Raw genomic sequence first — 14,268 nt, forward strand, 5'->3', positions numbered from 1 at the left:
AAGTTGGAAGGTAAAGAATTTTGCAGGATTGCTCTAAAGGGGTTTCCTATGTTAGGTGGATTTCTATGATTCTTATATGCGCACAGTGTTTTTCATGATGCATAGGAGGGGATGCCTACTTTGACAATTTAAAATGGTTGACAATAACACTAAAGACAAATTATGTATTTTTTAAACAATTTTCTGTATTTTAATAGGTTTCATTATATTTTCAGACATTTATATTATGTACTTTGATCATATTCACCCCCTACTACCCTCACTTGTTCTTCCTCCCACACCCAACTGGTCCCCTTCCTGTTCCCAAATAACCTTCCTTCTAATTTCATGTAATTTTTTAGTCTAGATTCTGCATGCCATATTTGTCTTTCTGAGTCTTGCTTAAATCATTTAATATGATGATCTCCATTTCATCCATTTTCCTGCAAATGACATAATTCCATATTTCTTTATGGCTGCATAAAACTCCATTGTGTATATATACCACATTTTCTTTATTCATTCATCTGTTGATGGATACCTATGCTGATTCCATAACTTGGCTACTGTGAATAGTGCTATGCTAAACATGGTTATGCAGATATCTCTATTGTACGCTGACTTAGATTCCTTTGGGTATATACCCAGAAGTAGTATAGCTGGATCATATGATAGTTCTGCTTTTGAGAAACTTCCATACTGATTTCCATAGTGACTGGACCATCCCGGCCTCCCCTGGCTCATGAGCATTTGTTGTTTTTTGTTTTCTTATGATAGTCATTCTGAGGTGAGATAGTTTCTCAGTGTAGTTTTGATTTGCATTTCCCTGATAACTGAAGGTTGAACATCTTTTCATATTTATTGGCCATTTGTACTTCTTTTGAGGAGTGACTGTTCAATTCATTTATTGATTGCCCATTTATTGATTGAATTATTGATTGTTTTGGTGTTTAAGGTTTTGATCTCTTTATATATTCTGGTTATTAATTCCCTGTCAGATGGATATTTGACAAAGATTTCCTCCATTCCTTCACTCTGATAATTGTTTCTTTTGATGTGCAGAAACTTTGTAATCTGATACAATCCTACTTGCCAATTCTTGCTCTTATTCCCTGGGCAATTGGAGTCCTATTCAGAAAGTCCTTGCTTATATCTGTATCTTCAAGTGTTTTTCCTTTAATAGTTTCAAAGTTGCAGGTCTTACATTAAGGTCTTTGATCCATTTTGAATTTATTTTTGTACAAGGTGAGAAATAATCTAATAATAATAATAATAATCTAATTTCAGTCTTCTTCATGTGGATATCCAATTTTCCCAGCAGGATTTACTGAAAAGGCTATCTTTTCTCCAACACATGTTTTTGGTACCTTTATTAAGAGTCAGGCAACCTCCTGAGATCCCCTGCTCAGCCTTCTCAAGATCTCAGTCCCTTTCCCAGGCAAACCCTCACTGACAGCCTCTGCTCTGGGCTCCACCTCTGGGTTCCACCTCTGCTGCAGCCTTGGGCCCAGAGCCTCTGACATCCTCTCAGGGGTCTGCCTCCATTGCTGCTGGCCAGCGCCCCTGGAGTGACTGGGCTGGCTTTTGCCATTACTATTTATTTCATATAGTAAGCAATGGCCTTGAACCTTCCAGGATCACATAGTTTGTCTGACTGGGGAAAGAAGGCCATGAGGGGAGGGGTAAGGAGGGGAATTGAAGCGTCGCTCCCCCTCCTCCCAGCCCTCATTTTGGCCAGACCCCCAGGCTGGGCTTGTCTCCCCACTAGGCATCTGCCTTGCCCCTGCCTATAGCCACTGCTCACAGGTGGTGCCTCCCCACATAGGGTTCAAACATTGCCATCAAGGATTTAAGCAGCTGTAAATCTCATCCGGCACATGGGTATTCTGATTAACTATAGCCTGCCGCATACCCAGTTCTTGCAGGGTCTGGATCAGATCCATGTATGACTGCTATTTGCTAAGGACTGCAGATAAATCTCCTGCTCCCACAGAGTCCGGGCAGCAGCCATAACCCAATTTAACACAGAATGGTTCCTTTGTCCATACTGACAATTACTCAGTAGCCTCTGTCCCAGGATCCTTGTAGGGTGACTCTAGCAAACGTTTTTATCTCCTGAGTCGAAAACTCCGTCCACCCCCGCATTCCTCAAGCACAGCAACCATGCTGCTAATAGCTCTCCCGCTCTCTGCCAAAACTCTTCATTTATTTTTTTTTTCCTGCCTCATCCTTCTTAGTAGCTAGGATTACAGGCATGGCAGTACATGCCTAGCTCTGTTGTGTGCCTCTTTCATTTTTGCCATCTTGGTAGGACATGAAGCACTATTGCATTGTGGTTTGATTTGCATTTCCATGTTGACTAATGAAGTTGAGTATTCTTTTTACTTGCTCACTGGCTATCTGTATGTTTATCTGGAGAATGTCTATACTTGGCTTGCTTTCGGGTTTTTTTGGCAGTACTGAAGTTTGAACTTGGGACTTCACCCTTGCAAGGCAGGCGTTCTACCACTTGAGCCAGTACTCCAGACCCTTGGCTTGCTTTTTAGTTGAGTTAGTTGTCTTCTATTGTTAAGTTGTAAACATTCTTTACATACGCTGGACAGAAGTCCCCCACCATATATACACACCTGCTTTGCAAATATTTTCTCCCTCCCAAGAATTGTCTTCATTTTCTTGATGGTGTTCTCTGAAGCACGAAAGTTGGTTTTCTGTTTGTTTGTTTTGGGGTTCTGTTTTGTTTTAAGACAGAATCCTGCTATGTAGTCCAGACTGGCCTCAAACTTGCAATTCTCCTGCCTCTGTGTTCTGAGTGCTTAGCTATCACACCAAAAGCACACATGATGAAAGAAAAAATATATTGCTTCAAAATAAAAAACATTTGCCAGAACTCTTTATCCAACTCCACTAATTTCCACCTATGCCTACGGCCATCGGTCATAAATTCTGTCATCTACAGGGGCCCAGCCACTTGATTCCCAGGGGCCATTAGCTAAGGCTGCTTTATTTTTTTATTTATTACCAGCTGGGCACGGAATGTGACATCAGGCATCTCCTCTTCATCAGATTCATGGACCACCACCAGAGCGGCAGACACTGCTGGGAGACTGGCACTTACCACTTGTAAATCTGCGTGCAGAGCCTGGACATGCAGTTTTGGGGTATCTTCCTTATCCCGTAGCTCACGCAGTCCAGTCGTCTCAGTGGCAGCCTTCTCTGTGGCATTTATTAACCCTGAAAGAAACACCAAACCTACCATGCACTGCTTGGGCCCTGCTTTCTCTAATTTCTTTCTTGAGTGTTTTGTAGTTTTCATTGTGGAGGTCTTTTACCTTCTTGGTTAGGTTTATTGCTAGGCCTTTTATTTATTCTTTGAAGCTATTATGGATGGGATTATTTTCCTGATTTCGCTCTTAAATGTTCGGCATTGGTATATAGAAAAGCTATTGATTTTTGTAGATTGACTTTGTACTCTACTTTGCTCTTATTTGGCAGGGATTTCTTTTTTATGTAAATTGACTTTGGAGATTATATATTATATATATAACCTACATGTTATATACACATATATATGTTAACATCTAAGAGTTTGCAAGAAATTTTTTTAAAGCATGGGATGCCATAGTGAAATGCCATTTGTTGGCAGTCTGCAATGGCATAGGAAAACCTACACTTCAACAAAACATTCATTTTTGAAATTGAAGGAAAACATGAAAAACCTTTGAAATTTAACTCACCTCACCTGCTCTTGGTTCTGGACTAAACCCTCTGACTTAACATGTTTCACCTGCTCTTGGTTACCCTCCAATCACCTTGCCTCTGCCTCCCATAGCTATCCCCACATCCTCCCCTCAGTGAGGTGGGTTGAGACTTGAATGTCCTATCTCCTTATACTTGTCTGCCTCCTGAATGAACTTTGCTCTTTTGCAAAACTCATCATTTTAGTGATTGGCATATTGTATAGTGGGGGGAAATGGGCCTGGTTAAGTAACACAATAAGCAAAGCTCTCTTAGTTCAACCATGATTGATCTGACAATCAAAATCATGCTAGCAGGTTCAGAAAGACAAAGGCCACATGTTTTTCTCATATGTGGAAGATAGATCCAAAATATAAACATACACATGAAAACAAACATGATCATATACAAACTTACATGTAGAACATATTTATAATAGTGGAACTACTCTATGGAATTTGGGAGAGGAGGGAAAGGAAAAGAAAATGATAGAGCATCAACAATATTGAAATGCGTAACATCTGTGAAAGCAGAGGATATAGCAATATGTATTGAAAACCATTGAATAATGAGGGGTGGAAGGGAAGGAATAAGGGAGTTGAACTGACAAAAGTAAAGTATACTCACAGTGGGGATACATCGAGACACCCCTTTTGAACATTGATTTAAGAATGAATAATGAAAGACAGGACTACCAAATAGGTACAGCATGTGGAAAGTACTTTTGTAAGGGGTAGGGTGAACAAAGGAGATAAAGGTGAAGGAATATGGTTGTTGGACTACATATACTTATGCAAAACAGAACAATGAAACCTCTCACAACTGCTTTAAGAGAGACTTGGAGAGGGCCGAGGGGGAGAGATGGTGGGAGTGATCTACCCAATGTACAATTCCTTATTAGGAATTCATTGTGACAATGAATTCCTCTTGTACAACAAATATACCCTAATTTAAAAAGAATCAGGCTAGAAGGATTTGTCATTTAGGTGGGTCAGGTACCATGATAGGTATTATACAGATCTTTTTTATTTTTCTCAGTGTTATCATGAGCAGGTGTTGTACCCTCACTTTGTAGCTGAGGAAGCAGAGGTGTGGGAAAGTCAAATAACTTTCCAACAATACAGCTGGTAGCCGATGGAGCTAGTCATGATAATTGCAAAGTTGATACATTTCCCATTGTCAATGATTGGTTAAATTGGGCCATGTTGTAGAGGCCCATCAGTTGATTGTCCACCATCTTCTTTCCACTAGTTTCTTCTTCCCCCATCTACCCACACAATTGTAGTAGGAGCTGCCATGTTTCTATATGACCTTTAGCCAATACAGCATTTGTTTGATCTGGTATATTTGATCAAGCTCAGAGATCCTGTCCCTTCACTGATAATTCAGAATTTGGAGTAAGAGCTGGAGATAGGCTTCTTGTTGGGTTCATGAGCTAGAATGTATGAATCCTTGGAACAGTGTTGGCCGTGTCCCTTCATATGGATGGAGTGAAGGAGAATGATATGTATGATCCAGAAGGGCAGAGCAAATCCCTAGGGAGAAATGGAGTGATGCAGAGAGGCCACCAGGGTCCTCTAGCCATAGTTCCTTCCTGAGGCCCACTGCATCCCTCTCTGTGAATTTTGTCAGACATCCCGGATATTTATAATGAATTTGTCTTTTTACTTGAAACGGTTCAAATTGAGTTCCATTTACTATAACCAAGAGCCCTAACTGTTAATAATACAGGATGTATTGAAAATATATTGGTGCCATTCACAAAAGAGTGAAAAAGTTAAGTAAGGTAAAAAAGTAGGGAGCAGATGGCCTAGAGGCCTCAGCTACTGGCCCTGTGCAATGACTTGACCCAGTCTCCTCTACATTCATGTCAGTGCTAGAGCTTCACAGTCCTCAAGAAAGCCCCTTCTGAGCCACTGTCCATCCCTGTTGTCTGTGGGTTGTGTGGGAACTTTTCCAGAGAAAGGAGAGGAAAAGTGCTAGCTGATAAAAGCAGAAGCCAGTCTGTTCCTGGACTCAATTTGTTCCCTCAGAGCATTCTTCACCTGAATGTATTCATTCCTTGCTTGCTAACCGTATTTACAGTTTTGGTTAATACATTACCAAGAAATATAAATCCCAGAGTAGAAGACACCAGAAAAATTCATTCCCCACCTCCTTGATACCATGACATCCCTCCATTTTAGACAGGTCTACTTCAGTTTCCTGACCCCTACTCACAAGTGTGCTTGCTGACGAAGACAAGTAGTTATTCTATAAAATGGAAAGAATAGCAGTAACTGCCTTATGAAGTTGTCAGTATTCAGTGAGGCCATGTTTATAAAATGCTTTGTCTGGAACCTGGCATTTAGAAAGTATAGTGATTATTGTTCACTTGTAAATATTTTAGTCATGGCCTCAAAATTCTGATCAGGTTTGACTACTGAGCATTTGAGACCTGAGAAGTCTCTGCTGGGAGATTCTTGATTGGAATCTCCCTTACTCATCAGGATTTTGAAGCTACTGTCTTGAGCTCCCAAAATACCTACCTTAAAAAATTTTAATAATATACAAGCAGAAACCAAATCTTTTTAATTTTTACCTATGTATACACCCATGAAATCACTATCAGGACGGATATCTTGGATAATCCTAGCATCTCAGAAGGTTCCTTAATGTCCCCTCCTAGTCAGTGTCTACCCTCTGTCCCAGAGGTATCTTATCCTCTGACCACTTTCACCGTTCTCGAACTTAACAGAATCATAGAGTATATACCGTGGTGTTTATCTTGTTTCACACATGTCTATCAATATTGTTGAATATCAAAGTAGTTTATTCTTTTACTGCTATGGCCATAATAAGAGAATATGAAATCATTTATCTTAGGAACTGTTATGCACATTTCGGTTGTATCCAGTTTTTGCCTGTTACAAGCACAGGTCTTCAGGAGAATGTATGCATGTTTCTCTCAAATACATACATTGAAGTAGAATTGCTAAGTCATGGGGATGGGAGTGGGACTTCATGTTTAGCTTTAATAGATTTAATCTATTTCTCTGGATCTCAGTTGAACCTTGTACACTAAGCCTTTGCCTCAGCAAGCAGTGGAACCCTCAGCTTTGTCACAATATTTGGGTGTCCAGGGACTGGAGAGAAGATAGGAAGGGAAGTCACTAGAAGCTAAATACAGCTTAGCTGGAAGGTCCGTGGGAATTCACAGGGATTTCAGGAGCAACCACAGCCTCCACTGACAGCTACCAAAGGTCAGACAAGGTAAGGCAGGTGGCCTTTGGACTTTGTAAGAATGCCAAGGCCCAGAGTGTAAGGTGTCCTATTCAGGCCAGGCCAGGAAAGAGTTCCTGTGGCTCCATCCCAAGCTGTGTGTTTGTGTGTGTTGTGGGATGAAGCAATGGAACTTGATCTGAGCTTGGATAGACCTGAGGGAAAGTACCTGGTTTCAGCAGTAGAAGAAGGGATTCCTACCCAAGACTGGGAAGACTCCTTACAATGACCCAGTTGATCCTAGTTTTAGAAGCTCCACAGAAACTTAGCTACTGTCACCTTCATGGGTTCCCTTCCACATTTTTCCAAAATGATGCTTTAATTCTGATGGTGATATCTCTGCTTAACTTAATGATGGACATTTTTCTGACACTTAGCTTTCATAATTACCATTGTTTCCTTTTTTAAAAAGATATTTTAGCTTTTTTTCATTTTACATATTTTTCCCAATTGTTCTCATTTGCCAAAGAGAAACTTTACAAAGTGTTTAGAATTTATAATGGCTAACAGTTTAAAGAATGAATTTGATTGTATAAGATAAACTTACACCACACAATTTCACAAATAATTTAAGTCCCCAATTTGCTGTTGCCCGGATAATTTGTTCCCTAAATTATGTATCTGTTTCCATCAATTTCCTTTTGGGCTATTACCAGGCTACAGGAATCATAGTCTAGTCTCTTCTTTCATAGAAGGACTCTTATAGCTTTATCTCAACAAATGGACATAAAAGCAAATTTAAAGTATTGTCTTCTGAGTAGCTCATTCTTTATACTAGTGTCATTTTTAAGAAATGTATTTCCAGTATTGTGCCAAAAAGCTCTGTTCACTTATTAAGTCAGAATGCCTTGCTTCACATCCTATATTTGACACCTGCTCCTCCTGATCTCCAAACACAGATTTCTCTATCTGTGAACATCAGGATACTAGGAAAGCCTATCCAAGGCACTGTGTATTGAGGTGGCAATCTCTACAAGAATCTGTGCTATTGAGTGTTAATAATTGTCATTTTGATGGTCACAGAATATGCACATTAAATTGGAATTACCTTAAAATTTGTGTGGTTTATGTAATACCACTTGTGACAGTTCAGGCTTTTCTCTGCATTGACAAACACTAAGAACCCACTGTGTGTCAGTTGTTCTAGGTAAGCAATGGAAGTTGCCTTTGATGGAAGCAAGAAGGAAATTGAGGAGAAATAATTAGTAACTTATGGAATCTTTGGGGCTAGAACCCAGGACCGTGCAAAGGCTAGGCAAGGCTCTGCTACTGAGCTACATCCCCAGTTCAATCTATAGAATCTCAGAAGGCCCAGGCACAGCGTGAACTCGAGGGCTGGCTCTAGGACCAGAACGGAAACACTCTTGTGCTTGATGTTAGCACAGGCCCCACTGAGGGCACTGCTAACCGTCTGATGATTCTGTTGGCTGCTGCAATCTGGTGCAGCTGATTTGAGAGCTGTGTGGAGCAGCTGCTGCAGTGCTATAAATCATCTGAATGGATTCCTTCAGCCCCTGCTGCTCTGGACTGCAAGCCTCTACAGATGTGTCTGATCTGTAGAGATAAGGCCTTATTTCCTGCCTTATCCTCAGGAAAACTGGGGTAGTGAGGAGCTTGTGGTATCACTTGCCAGTGATAAGTGGACATTGTCTCCTGTGTCAGTTTGCTAGCACTTCTGAAACAAAGTACCACAAATGGGACTTCTCCAAAAGACATTTGTTCTGTAACAGATCTGGAGGCAGAAGTCTGAGATCGGGGTGGTGGCAGATCTTGTCCCTCTGAGATGCCAAGGAGGATCTGTTCCAGGCCGTTCTGGCATTTCCTTGGCTTGTGGCAGCATCACTTCACTCTTCACGTGGTGTTTTCTCTGTGTGAGTATTTTTCTTGTGTCTGTCTCCACATTCTATTTATTTATTTGTTTCTTTGTTTAATACAGACTCACCCTGTAGCCCAGGATGGCCTTGAACTCCTGATCCCCCTGATTCAGCCTTCTGAGTACTGGGATTACAGGTCTGTGCCACCATGCCTGCCTAAGTTTCCCCTTTTATAAGTCTGCTATTTTATTCTATCATGGCCACTCTACTCTAGTATAACGTCATTTTAACTAATTGCTTCTGAAAACACCCTTTTTCCAAGTATTCTGACTTCTCTGTATGAGGTTTTGAGGGGATACACTTCAACTCATAAATTCCTTCTAACATGGGAGACTCCTCAAATTGCAGGAAAAGCAGCCAAAACAGAATGAGAAATATCCACTATAAATTCAGAAAATTGTATTTCCAGTTTGTGGCACTTCAAGAATTTATTGTCGATAATTGTCACAGTCTTAAAATGGGTTAAAGTTTTCTTGAGTACTAACCAGGATGAATCAAGGAAACAGAAGGCATAACACTTTTAGAGCAAGAAAGAACCTTAGAGATTGACTCGAGACTTTCTTTTCTCCAGAAAAAGAGCCAGAGGTCCAGGGAAGCTATGTAACTTGTCTAGGGTCACACAGCAAATAAATGAGGACACAAAGAATCCTTGTCCAGTGTCCTTCCCTATACAACACAAAGTCTTTTATGTTGTCCTTTAACCATTCAAGTACTAGTGACAACTTCACATTACATAAATCCCAAGCCATTTCTAATTTTCTAAGAGCTTGTCCCAAGAGAACCTGAAACCCATTAGCCATAGCCTTGGGCTCCAGCCAGATGGTGGTTGGCAGGCAGATGTTTGACCTGACATGCCTCTGAGAACTGGGCACAGTCCTTGCCCTGGCTGTGGTTCAAGGGTGAATTATGGGACCTGCAGAGTTGACTCCTGGAAGCAACTGCCAGCTTTTCCAGAGAAAGAAGAAAGAACCCTGGAAGGATCTGCTATTGGCTTTCTCCACTGGAGATGGACATAAATAAAGAGAGCATTTTAGAAGGGATACTTAAGGGAAAAAATCTTCATGCTCTACCCTCCTGCTAGGGCTATCCTTTTAGCATCAAGCATAGATCTTTGTCACTGGGATCCCCTAAGAGAAGATTACCTTCCCAGGAAGGCTAGCAATGTTTCATTCAGTTCCCGGTGTATAGATTTGTGACTTTGGTTTTGAATGTATCGAGATAGATATTTAGTCTATATTTTTCCATCTTTTTTCATTGAATGTCTTCTGAAGCTGTTCATCTCTGACATGACATTAATTAGAAAAATACAAGACTCAGATCTTTCTTTTTGCCATTTCCCTGTTTCCTTCTCTCTGTGTTTCTTATTTTTATCAAGGGACAGAACTTAGATTTGGCTTGCTTTCTTCTCCATGCTTTTGTGGGTATATCCAAGAATATTATCCAAATTCTTAGCAACCTGTTCTTTTTCATTTAGCTAAGACCCTTGTGAAGGAAGTATTCTAAGACAAACTCTGGGAAGTTTTTATAAAGCTTCCTTCTTCTCAGTTTTCTTCTTTGAGTTGGCCAATTCCTCACAAAGAAACCCTCAGTTTCTCCTCTGTAGGGACAGCTAATCCAAGTGTGTGAATTTCTGCAAGCTATCCTTCCTTCTTGTGCCCAGTGGTGACTTACAGGACTCTCTATGAGGACTGAAGTGGTCCTGATCAAGGCAAACCCATCAGATATTTGAGGCTTTTACCCAGTGCTTCTGCCTGTGGTTGGCTTCAGTCAATATTTGTTATGCTTAATTGCATCTGATTAGTCACAGCACAGAGCCCAGGTAACTGGCTGAACATCAGAAGAACCAAGGGTATCCTGTGGCCTCCTGTTGAGGATGTCCTCTTCCTGGATCATTTAAGTTCTTAACAATTGGTCTGTTAGAATATATATTATTTTTTAGGGCTGTTGTAGCACAGCATTCTAATTAAACACAGCCTGCCGCATACCCAGTTCTTGCAGTCTTTGAGTCAGGTGCCATTTACTAGGACCTTGTATAAATCTCCTGCTCCCACACAGTCCAAACAGAAGCCATAACCCAATTTAACAGAAAATGGTTCCCTTGCCCGTACTGAGAGTTATTCGGTAGCTTCTGTCTCAGGGCCAGCTGCAGGGTGACTCTGGCTAACTTTTTCTATCTCCTGAGTTGAAAACATTCCATTTATCCCACATCCCACAAGCATAGCAACCACACTGCCAATGGCTCTTCAGCCCTTTGCCAGAACTGTTTATCCACTAATTCCACCTGTGTGTAGGGGCAGCAGATCATAAATTTTGTCATTGGCAGGGGTCCAGCCGCCTGACCCCCACGTGCCATTGGCTGATACTGCTTTATTTTTTGAATTATTATATCCCAGAATGTGACATCAGACATCTCCTGCCCATCAGATGCATTGAGCACTATCAGAGTAGGAGACACTACTGGGATACAGGCACTCACCGCTGGTAAATCTGCCTCCAGAGCCTGGACATGCAGTTCCAAGGCATCCTCCTTGTCCTTCAGTTTCCCTGGCCCAGCTGACTTATCAGCAGCCTTCTCTGTGGCATTTCTTAACGCTGTAAGAAATATCTAGGCCCCCACCTCTGGGGCTGTTTGGTACTTTGCTTTTCTTTAGTTTCTCACCACCAATGTTATAAAAATAGTTTTGGAAAGGAATGGATCTTGTGGAAGATTGATCCAGGTTTTGCTAGAAGCAGAGCATTGCCATTGAAGGTATTGTTGTTGTAGGGTGGCTCAGACAGAGAGACAGGGCACCAAGCTTTCAGGAAGCAAGTTTATTTAGCAGACTGGCAGCGACTCAGTGGACTCGAGTCCAAATGCTGAGCCCCAAAAACAAAGGGGGATTTCCTTATATACCATTTAGAGCAGGTTCAGAAATGGGGGGTACAGCTTGTCCCCTACATGGTCACATGCTACTTCATTGGCCATTTTAACCCAGAGGGCAAGGTAACACTTCTCTGGTTTTACCCCAGGTGACATTCCCCAAATCCGGTTTTTCTTTGTTTCACTGTAGCACTCATTATCACTTATTATCTCCCTCCCCCCTCCCTGCCTTCCTGCCGCATTCTCCCCTTTGATGCTCTGACCCTCTTCTGGGTCATAGAGCATCATCTTTATCTAGGGGTTTATGTTTCCAAAACACCATCACATGAGCAGCTGTCTTTCTTTCTATGGTGGCTTCTATAATGGTCCTGAAGGACCAGCACCAGTGGGATTAGGCAGGGTAACATCAGGCAGGCTCCTAAGACAAGGAACGTTGCCCCTATTAAGGTCTTGAACCCACCTAGGGTTGAGAACCAGCCCCCGAACAGGTCATCGGGACTCCATCCCTTCCAGGTCTGCACAAGAACATGGGCACGTTTTTTCATCTTTTCGGTAATCTCTTCAATTACCTTCCCCTCATCATCAACCTGTAAACAGCAGTTACTCAGATTGAATTTTCCACACACTCCACCCTCCAAGGCTAGCAAATAGTCCAAAGCCAAATGGTTTTGGTAGATGGCATTGTGTCTCTTTGTTGTTTGGCTAATATGTTGAGGGCTTTGGCTGTTTCATTAGTTATAATTTCAACCACTGCCTGAAGCCAAATGATGCGGTTGAGCATATAGATTGGGGTGTGATAGCCCCAGGAACCACCTTCCGTCCATGTAGCAGAACCATAATGTTGAATGATCTTCTCTGGAGGCTATTCATTGTCCTTCCAATCCCCTATTTGTAGGGCATCTCGCTTTTTCCTGTTTACTCTTTCATCATAATGGAGACTTCTAATTTTTCACCTTATCTGAGGGAAAGCAAGAAGAAAGAAGGCCAGATGGTGCCCAGCACACAGGATCCAAACCAGTCGTTGGGAAGGATTGTGTAAGCTCGTTCCCCACAGATCCAATATAGCACTTTAGGCACCTGCCACTCTATGCCCATGGTTAGATTATGCCAGGTTATTGTAAGTTTAAGGAAGTTAGCCAGTTGGTGAGGTCGGGGCTCCGTGTAATTGGGAGACTCCCACCACTAAGTCTCCTGAGCAGTATCATTGTTTTTTTTTTTTATTCATATGTGCATACAAGGTTTGGGTCATTTCTCCCCCCTGCCCCCAGCCCCTCCCTTACCACCCACTCCACCCCTTCCCTCTCCCCTCCACCCCCTCAATACCCAGCAGAAACTATTTTGCCCTTATTTTTAATTTTGTTGAAGAGAGAATATAAGCAATAATAAATAGGAAGGAACAAGGGTTTTTGCTGGTTGAGATAAGAATAGCTATACAGGGCATTGACTCACATTGATTTCCTGTGCGTGTGTGTTACCTTCTAGGTTAATTCTTTTTTATCTCACTTTTTCTCTAGTTCCTGGTCCCCTTTTCCTATAGGACTCAGTTGCTTTTAAGGTATCTGCTTTAGTTTCTCTGCGTTAAGGGCAACAAATGCTAGCTAGTTTTTTAGGTGTCTTATCTATCCTCACCCCTCCCTTGTGTGCTCTCGCTTTTATCATGTGCTCAAAGTCCAATCCCATTGTTGTGTTTGCCCATGATCTAATGTCCACATATGAGGGAGAACATACGATTTTTGATCTTTTGGGCCAGGCTAGCCTCACTCAGAATGATGTTCTCAATTCCATGCATTTACCAGTGAATGATAACATTTCGTTCTTCTTCATGACTGCATAAAATTCCATTGTGTATAGATACCACATTTTCTTAATCCATTCGTCAGTGCTGGGGCATCTTGGCTGTTTCCATAACTTGGCTATTGTGAATAGTGCCACAATAAACATGGGTGTGCAGGTGCCTCTGGAGTAACCTGTGTCACAGTCTTTTGGGTATATCCCCAAGAGTGATATTACTGGGTCAAATGGTAGATCAATGTGTAGTGTTTTAAGTAGCCTCCAAATTTTTTTCCAGAGTGGTTGTACTAGTTTACATTCCCACCAACAGTGTAAGAGGGTTCCTTTTTCCCCGCATCCTCCCCAACACCTGTTGTTGGTGGTGTTGCTAATGATGGGTATTCTAACAGGGGTGAGGTGGAATCTTAGCATGGTTTTAATTTGCATTTCCTTTATTGCTAGAGATGGTGAGCATTTTTTCATGTGTTTTTTGGCCATTTGAATTTCTTCTTTTGAGAAAGTTCTGTTTAGTTCACTTGCCCATTTCTTTATTGGTTCATTAGTTTTGGGAGAATTTAGTTTTTTAAGTTCCCTATATATTCTGGTTATCAGTCCTTTGTCTGATGTATAGTTGGCAAATATTTTCTCCCACTCTGTGGGTGTTCTCTTCAGTTTAGAGACCATTTCTTTTGATGTACAGAAGCTTTTCAGCCAATCTCCTTAATGAACATTGACGCAAAAATCCTCAACAAAATAATGGCAAACCGAATTCAACAACACATCAAAAAG

The sequence above is a fragment of the Castor canadensis genome, chromosome 10 (genome assembly GCF_047511655.1).
Source record: "Castor canadensis chromosome 10, mCasCan1.hap1v2, whole genome shotgun sequence".
NCBI classification, from domain to species: Eukaryota; Metazoa; Chordata; class Mammalia; order Rodentia; family Castoridae; genus Castor; species Castor canadensis.